Source organism: Thermobia domestica, chromosome 4, assembly GCF_964235325.1.
Source record: "Thermobia domestica chromosome 4, izTheDome1.hap1.1, whole genome shotgun sequence".
Taxonomy (NCBI): domain Eukaryota; kingdom Metazoa; phylum Arthropoda; class Insecta; order Zygentoma; family Lepismatidae; genus Thermobia; species Thermobia domestica.
The window spans coordinates 175,201,047-175,209,224 of record NC_137457.1 but is presented as its reverse complement, the minus strand read 5'-3'; the positions used below and the strand labels follow the sequence as shown (position 1 = coordinate 175,209,224).

The 8,178-nt window shown below is 32.7% G+C and overlaps 1 protein-coding gene across 1 annotated transcript in view; it reads left to right on the top strand.

The window, feature by feature from the left end:
- The first annotated feature begins 1,345 nt into the window (after positions 1–1,345).
- Positions 1,346–8,178, top strand: part of LOC145683402 (hemolymph lipopolysaccharide-binding protein-like) — a 392,275-nt gene continuing 385,442 nt past the window's right edge. The window contains exon 1 of the mRNA XM_081754738.1: positions 1,346–1,397. The gene's annotated coding sequence lies outside the window, so the exon portion shown is untranslated. The remainder of the gene's footprint in view (positions 1,398–8,178) is intronic.

Here is an 8,178-nt window from a genome sequence, read left to right as displayed (position 1 = left end):
CAACGCCATGCACAAACACGTAGGAATATATTTGTAAAGCTCTATAGAAAATAACACATTCATAATATAATGTTACTGATGTTTCTTTCTAATTCATAAACTTTCAGTAAGTATCCTAGACTTAGGAATATATTTTCAAGGAATTGGTTATTACCACTTTTGTTTTCGATTTCTTCACATAATAATCACCACATTCACAGTATTTATTGTAGACAATAAATGTAACTCATTCAATAATATGGCAAGTAGGACATGGTGATATTTTTTGATCAACATAATTCACATACTAATTCATATGTTCCTTATACAGAGAGATTTGGTGTCATTGCTAAAAGCTCACCAAGTTTGATATGTAGGTTTCAGAAAATGTGTTTGTATAGAGTCTTTTCCCACGAACATTATACAAACAAGTCCAAACCTGAAAGAGTACTATAATTTGTCCTTTTTGTGTGGCATTACACATTATAATTTGCTGCTAATATTTTATTTCTTGGCTTTCGGATATAATTATTCAAAATGTCAGTCTTGAACTTGATTCTCTGCACTACGTTCTACTAATATTAGTATTTCGACTCAACAAAATTTTAACAACAAATAGTTAAATATTATTGAATACAGTAATCTTGTGTATGCTAAATTTCTGTTTGCTTTGGACTACAATTTGTTTGGTAAATATGAAATTCAATATAATAATAACCCAGTTGCAAATAAAATGCGTATAACACACTCACAACAACCACCGATCATTTTAAATGAAAGCAGAATGTAAGCAAGATGCAAAATCCGTTTTCTCAAGGAAGTTGTTTGAAGTGATACATCGATTTCCTGAAATAAAATATATGTTGTCTTTCAAAGAATGAATGTCTTCTAATTTCTAGTCACATGTATTCGTTGTTATCTCGTATAAAGTGTAATTCTAATTTAAAGATGTTTCAGTGAAACCGGCATCCAGTTCACTATGAATATTGTGTACGCAATTGCTTATGTACATATCTCTGTATAAGATATCCTGTTTCTTTAATTACTTTTTCTCCATTCTATTCTACGAATAAAGTTACATAAAAATCACTGGAGTGCAAATTATTATCTGCATTACTATCCATACATATTAAATTAATTGAACTTACTTTTTATAACAGTGCATAATTGTTTTCTTTTGTTGCTTAAGTGTATTAAATATACATTAATTGTTTCTACAAAACAATTTTATGAATTCAATTTACATATTGAAAGCTATTTTCTGAAGACAATATGTCGAAACTAACATATAACTATGCTTATAATAACATCTATTTTGCACGCGATATGTTGACATTAATTTCTTACATATTTGTTTGGAAATATATGAAACAATATTTAGCCTTCGAATCTCATTCCTTCTTTCTGCGTTGGAGAAGGTAGGAATATGATTCTGAAAATACGTTTTAGGTGCATAGTCTAGTAAATAAGTGGTATATACTTCTTTAGTATACTCAATTCTAAATGATCTTAACAACAGTTGTAGATAAATACGATTTTTTTCGATTATGACTCCATGGGTTAATAGGAATCCATACTTTAAAATCTAACTGTTTCTTTGTATTACATATTAATATTCAAATATGAAATTTGTTATATTAACATATGATGAAATGGATGATATTATTGACATATATTTTTATATGCATTTGGACTTGTATCCTTTTAAATTACGTAAATAATTTCTTATCATCCTGTATTGTAAATATAGTTACAGAAGATTAACAACATTCTTGAGCTTTAAAATTATGGATTGTTGATTTTAAAAACGCAACTTTAAAGTGGTAAAATGTAGTGATCACGCACATTTTCAAAACGTATGTTTGTACTTCGTTCCAGTGATTTTGAACTCTAACGATAAGATCGTCTATATGGTATCCAAGAATAAGCCCAATAATCGATGTATTAATACATTTCCGTTGAAAAAATGTATTTATAATTGAGAATTTTTGAAAGGCCTTGTTAATAGAAATTATAGGTTCAAATATTGTAGAAAATTAAGATCTTTGAGAAATATTTATATATATGTTTCAATCAAAGCATATCTTTCTACATATAGTAGACCTTATTTTTAGAATGGAATGAATATGGAAGACACATTAACCGGAGTTGTTATCTGGACTTGAGAAATTTGCTTGTCTGACTTTAAGCCCAAGTACTAGATCATGATGGAAAGAATTTCATAAATGTTATAAGGGATCACTCAATTTTAAACATGAAGAAATAATGCCCACTTTCCGTATGATGCTATTTACTCCATGCAGAGAAAATTGTTGAGATGATTGAAAGTAACTGTGCATCATAATGATTCAAGGCTGATAAATTTATGCATTTCAAGTTACGTGATATATTAATGTTACCGTAAAAGTACAAACATAAAAAATTGGTTTACTATCTTACATACTTTCCTTGCTTATGTACATAAACACAAGGTAGGACGAAGATACAATTAACTTACACATTAGCTACTTTCATTTCCTCACACAAAGTATTACAATTTTGTTGCTAGTTTAATGTCATATATATACTTCTAATGGTTCTTTAGTATTAAGAAAATTCTTAATTTCCTAATACAGTATATCATTATTTAGAAAATACATTTTAAACAATGATAATAGAAAATATATTTCTATTTCAAACGTTGCTCTATTGTATATTTTCATTAGGAAACATAGCATGTCTCGCTTTTACTTTATTTTCTAGTTTTATGATATATTCATTAATTACCAAAGTAATTATAATTAGAGATAAGTAATAAATGGAACGTGAAAGTATGAATTAAATAAACAACTACTCCACATTCAGAGAAAGTAAGATTTATATATTATTGTTACATTTGAAACTGGACTTACACAGGGAAGGTAAAAAACAAATATAAAAGGTAGTTTTTCATAAAAATAAGCTATGTTAGCATCTTACCTTCTATATATTTGACCTGATCCAATGTCAGAGTCTTTTACACCCTAAGATATATTTTTGACTCTATGGTTGCGTTACCATTACAGTAGAACACTGTTTTCTTTTACACAGAAAATTAAAACCTCTTATGTAACTGATACAGTACTCCCTTTTTAGTAGCTACCCACAAATAGTTCATTTAATTCACTTTTATTACAACAGCAACAATGTTTCAATCACCCGCGTTATATCTGCTAACTTCTTGAATTGGTACTTAAAGAGTAGAAAATTGACTATCAACGGGATGTTTTCTGTCGTTATCTTTTATTGGAGTAGGTTTATTGGAGTATCTGTTCTGTCATTTTAGTGGAACTTGAATGTTTATCATTGTTCAAACATGATTTTGAAAATAATTTTATTGTGGGACGTGATTGTTAAGTTGCTTAAAACAGTTAACACGGATATTTCGTTCCAATTTCTTTTTGTTAGCATGTTTCAGTGATAGACAAAATATACCGACTACACGGAAGACTATAGGTGTGTAAGAGTGGAATCCTATTTAATAAAGATTGATCGTTGATAAAATGTAATATCAACGGGAACTGAATTTGGAGTAGTATTACACTGATGGTCACCACCTTCTTCCACGGAATCCACCAATATATCATTCAATCTCGAAACTGCCTACCACATTCAAAGAAACAAATTAGAAAAAAATAGAACCTTCGTTGTATAATATCACCATATACTCACATATAAAAACATGTTAATGATTGTGTGACAAACACTGTTCCTCAGTACTTCGAAAAATGAAATTATTGATCTCCAATAGGAAATGGGTTGTCCTAATCAAAATATCTAAGACCATACCAATGTTTTCTCGTCAATGGGATAATCATCCGTATTGTGCTTCTGTTGGATTTTTTTTCAATATATTTGCTGTGCATGTTTAGAGATTTTCAAAGCATTATTTTTAATTTACGCCAATATTTCATAAACTTATATATATATAGAGAGAGAGTTTGAATTTTATCTGCCATTGACAGACTGAAGAATCGATGCTGCAATCATAACACTAAAAGTATAGATTGAATTAGTAATGTTTCCTATGCTTTTCACGTCTTTGTAGACAACCAACTTTTTTAAATCATATGAATATAGTTACAAGAGTTAAAGTTAGTATCTTAATGTGAATTAAGATCAATTAAGGCAACTTCACAAATAAATTAAACTAAAACGGCATGGTAAGTTCCACAGCACGTTTCTTTACTCTCCTCAACTGGCATGACACACAAATTATACAAGCATTTAAACATGCTGAGGAGTAAAACTTCTAAATTTATTGACAATTCTTATATCATTGGGTGATATCAATAAAAATAAGTAACTACTTCTGAGAAGTCCTGCTCTAGAATCGGAGTAACTACACCTGGAGTAATCTCCTCCCTCAATTTCGTATCAATAGAACAAGCCACTACTCAGGTCTAGTCTGCTCCATATTTATGAACGTTTACTCGCGCTTCCTCTGCACGTAGCACTGAGTCGTATCAATAAAAGAAGTGATTACTCATTTCTCCCATTCATCGCGCAGTCATTTCGTTGTTTTTAACCTATGGCGTAGTATCGTAAAAGCCATGAAACGGGCAAGTAGCAACGATAGCTTCAATCAAAGTGCATTTGTGGATATTCTAAAAGAGTTTCCAGTGGTACTTTCAAAGTCACAGCTACCAGAAAGTAAACGTCGGAAAGCCGAAACTTTGAAGGTAATTACTGTGAAATGCAACGAAATATCAAATACATCTACGACTGAGACACAAATTCAAAAGAGAATCTTTAATATTCGAGCGAGAACAAAACAAAAATAAAAAAGAAGAAAAAAACGGGAAAGAAGAAAGTAATACTGAAACCATGGGAATGAACCTATTTCAGCTGATGGATGTTTATTGGAATCCAGCAATATCAAGATTAACACGACAAGCGCATATCACGTGTTGTCCAAGGTCTTTGTAGATTGTTTGGCTTTAAGAACGAAATCAGACACTTGGCTCCTTTGTTTTCTTTTTAAAAAAGTCCAGCCACCCACGTCATAAATCGCGTCCATCTGATTGCGTTTTCCACACCATACGTGTCCCCTTTCGCCTTGACATAAACAAAATACATTCTCATGTATACACCCTTTCTATCAACGTTGAGTTGAGTTGATTATTAGTTTAACGTCCTTTTCAGTAGCGTGCCTATATGAGACAGAACCCATTGATTAACGTGGAATCCAAACTACATGAGCTCCTGCAGGGAATCGAACGCTGGTCTCCTATGCCAAATGCATGTACGCTAACCGCTTAGCCACGAAATAGCTCTTCCTATTAACGTATTATTCTGCAAAATACTAGGTTTCCTTATTGCCACTTGTGTATAGTCAAGTGCTCCGATAGCACCCGGAAATGTATATTGTTCTTGTCACTCTGCCTTTGCTGTTTGTATATTACGCACACTTCCGGAAACAATCCATTTTCAGGTAGTCATAGACAGTACTTTGAGCCACACCAGAATCCCCTGACATTCCGACCTGGAATCCCGGATCACTCACGTAACGCAAGAAAACCAAGGGCCCCGATTTCTCTGTAAATTTGGGGGGGCGGGGGGCATTCAGATGCAGAAGGTATGTATATCAGGATTTTAAGACAAATTGCACTCTAATTATGCCAAATATTGTATATTCATAAATAAAATAGGGGGTCCACATGAGCTTTGGGGGGTCCGGGCCCCCACAGGATCGGTGCCCTTGAAGAAAACCCGCATCTTTTCATCATTACCTAGTCCACCACCCCGAATTTCGGTTGATTCTCCTTAAAAAATGTTGTGCTAATCACTACATTTTCTTTCATAAACTTATAATGTTTTTTGTAATCTCCTTTTCCAACATTTCTATGCAGTTTATATGTTTTTCTACGTAGTAAAACAATCATATACTTTGCCATATTTCGCACGGAGTCACCTTGCTCCACAAATTTGGAGAAGTTACTAGCATCACAGAGGAGTCTTTGATTTTTATTGATATCAAACGCGTAGTAGTTCCTCGGCTCGAGAATAGAGGTGTGGTTACTTCAAAAGGACGGGGCTTCTCCGAGGTCAGCCGAGACGACTAGTGCTCAGTTCTCTTTTTATTGATACCAATGCGAGTAACTACTTCAAAATTGCGCGTAATGAGTAACTTCTCCGTTTTATTGATATCACCCATTCCCTCATACTTCCACCCAACCATCCCGTAAGTTGGTACACAAAACTTTCAAGTTCTTGAAGATAACCCAGTTGCCGACTTTGAATATCAAATGCTTAAGACGTTGTCTTTCGTACAACTATTGATATTTAATCATTTTTAAAATAGCAGATATGGCATCCTTTATGTACGAAAGGCTATGCCCACATTCCGCAACTCCTGTTCAAGATAGCACAGAATACATAAGAATATGAAAACATATCCCAAACTTTCTTTGACATAGCAGAGATTTGACTCCGTACAACTACTTTACTTTAACGATCCCTTGTCCCAACCGCTATGTAAGGCTACGACTAGCAGAAATACGACTGAGTATAGAAAACGAAGAAATATTCCTACCCTTATGTACGGCTATAAGCACATTTTCAACCCCACATTTACAAGTAAAAGAGTGAGGTATTTCCAAACCCTAATTAGCAAGCAGTTAGCGACCTACCTAACCAAATTACCAAAGACTATAAACAGTGCTTATAAACACAGAGTCTAGGGCACGGTATTTCTTCTAACTCTTTTTAACATAGGTGGATTACGAACACTTAAAAGTATGCCATTTTATAAAACAATAATCGATTTGCATGTAACATTTCATAATGAGTATCGTATTAATTTTACGTATCCCTAATAGTTTATGTAGGATACGACATTATATAAACATATTAACCGATTTCCCTATAACTCGGTATATATGGGTTTTGAATATAATCCTTACGTACACTAAACATGTTTTATGTAGGCATTATAGTATATGAGGAATGTGCAAATTTATAAAAGTCTTAACTGCTTCGCATGAAACTCCGTATATATGATTTTTTTAAGATGTGGATTACGAATACTATATTTGCAGCTGAAAATGTAAAACCTTGAACAACTGCCGGAAGTAAGTTGGTAAATCATTGCCGCCATCGAGAGACCTCCATTTCTCATTCCAACACCTTCTTCTTTCTTGGGAGAAGTTCTGCATATGGAAATTAAATATGCTACGCATTTACCTACCGCGTCACTCCATCTTCCATCCAAATTATTGGTTAGGTAAAGTCGTTTCGTGGAAGACTACACACAAGATGCCAAAGATAGTCACACGAGATATTTATTGTGCGATTATCACATAGAATTACTCGAGATTTCCTTTAACTCAAAATCAAGTGATATAGACTTTCCTCAATGAGTAAAATACGACACGTTATTCACGTTGAGACTCAATTCATCATTTTTAACGATGGTCCCGATTTACATTAAATTCTTCCTCACTTTAATTTTCAATTTCCAAAGAAGAAAACAAGAAAGGTATTATTTTCGCACTGTTTCAATTTTATCAACACATGTATAAATAGAAATGCCTCTATTCATCTTCCGTACTACTGTATTACTTTCTTATTTTCGGATGAGGAATTTGTGGCAACGTGGTAAAACACCAAACTCTTGAGAAAGTATGGTTCAATTTCTATCACGACAATTATTTTTCTTTTTTTAGATATTGTTTACGTAATGGACATTGTAATTATGTAGTTTATTATTATTATTATTATTATTATTGTAATTATTATTATTGTTATTATTATTATTATTAGTAGTAGTAGTATTGCAAATCCGAGGCTTGGCTATATTTTTTTTATGAAGTTTCTGATTGGATCACATCAAATATTTTACCTCTTCGTCAATTGTGATATCTTTGCGTAGTGACTAAAGCGTTGGTTTGACAATTGTGTCGTCCTGGGTTCAGTTCTCGCTGAGGTATATAAGGATATTTATATCACTTGCAATATTGATAATTCTTATTAACATGAAAGGTATTTAATTTCGCTGGGTTTCAGAATTGAGATGGCTTTCTTCGCAAGTGAAATAAACGTAACACAAAATTACATAATACGGGTCAATTTTGACAGGTACGGAATAGGAATATAATGATTTTGGAAAACAATTGATGAACACAAAAGGCTCATTCTTGCTTTGAGTATGTGCCACCGTTTGGTGTTTACTGGTGTAGA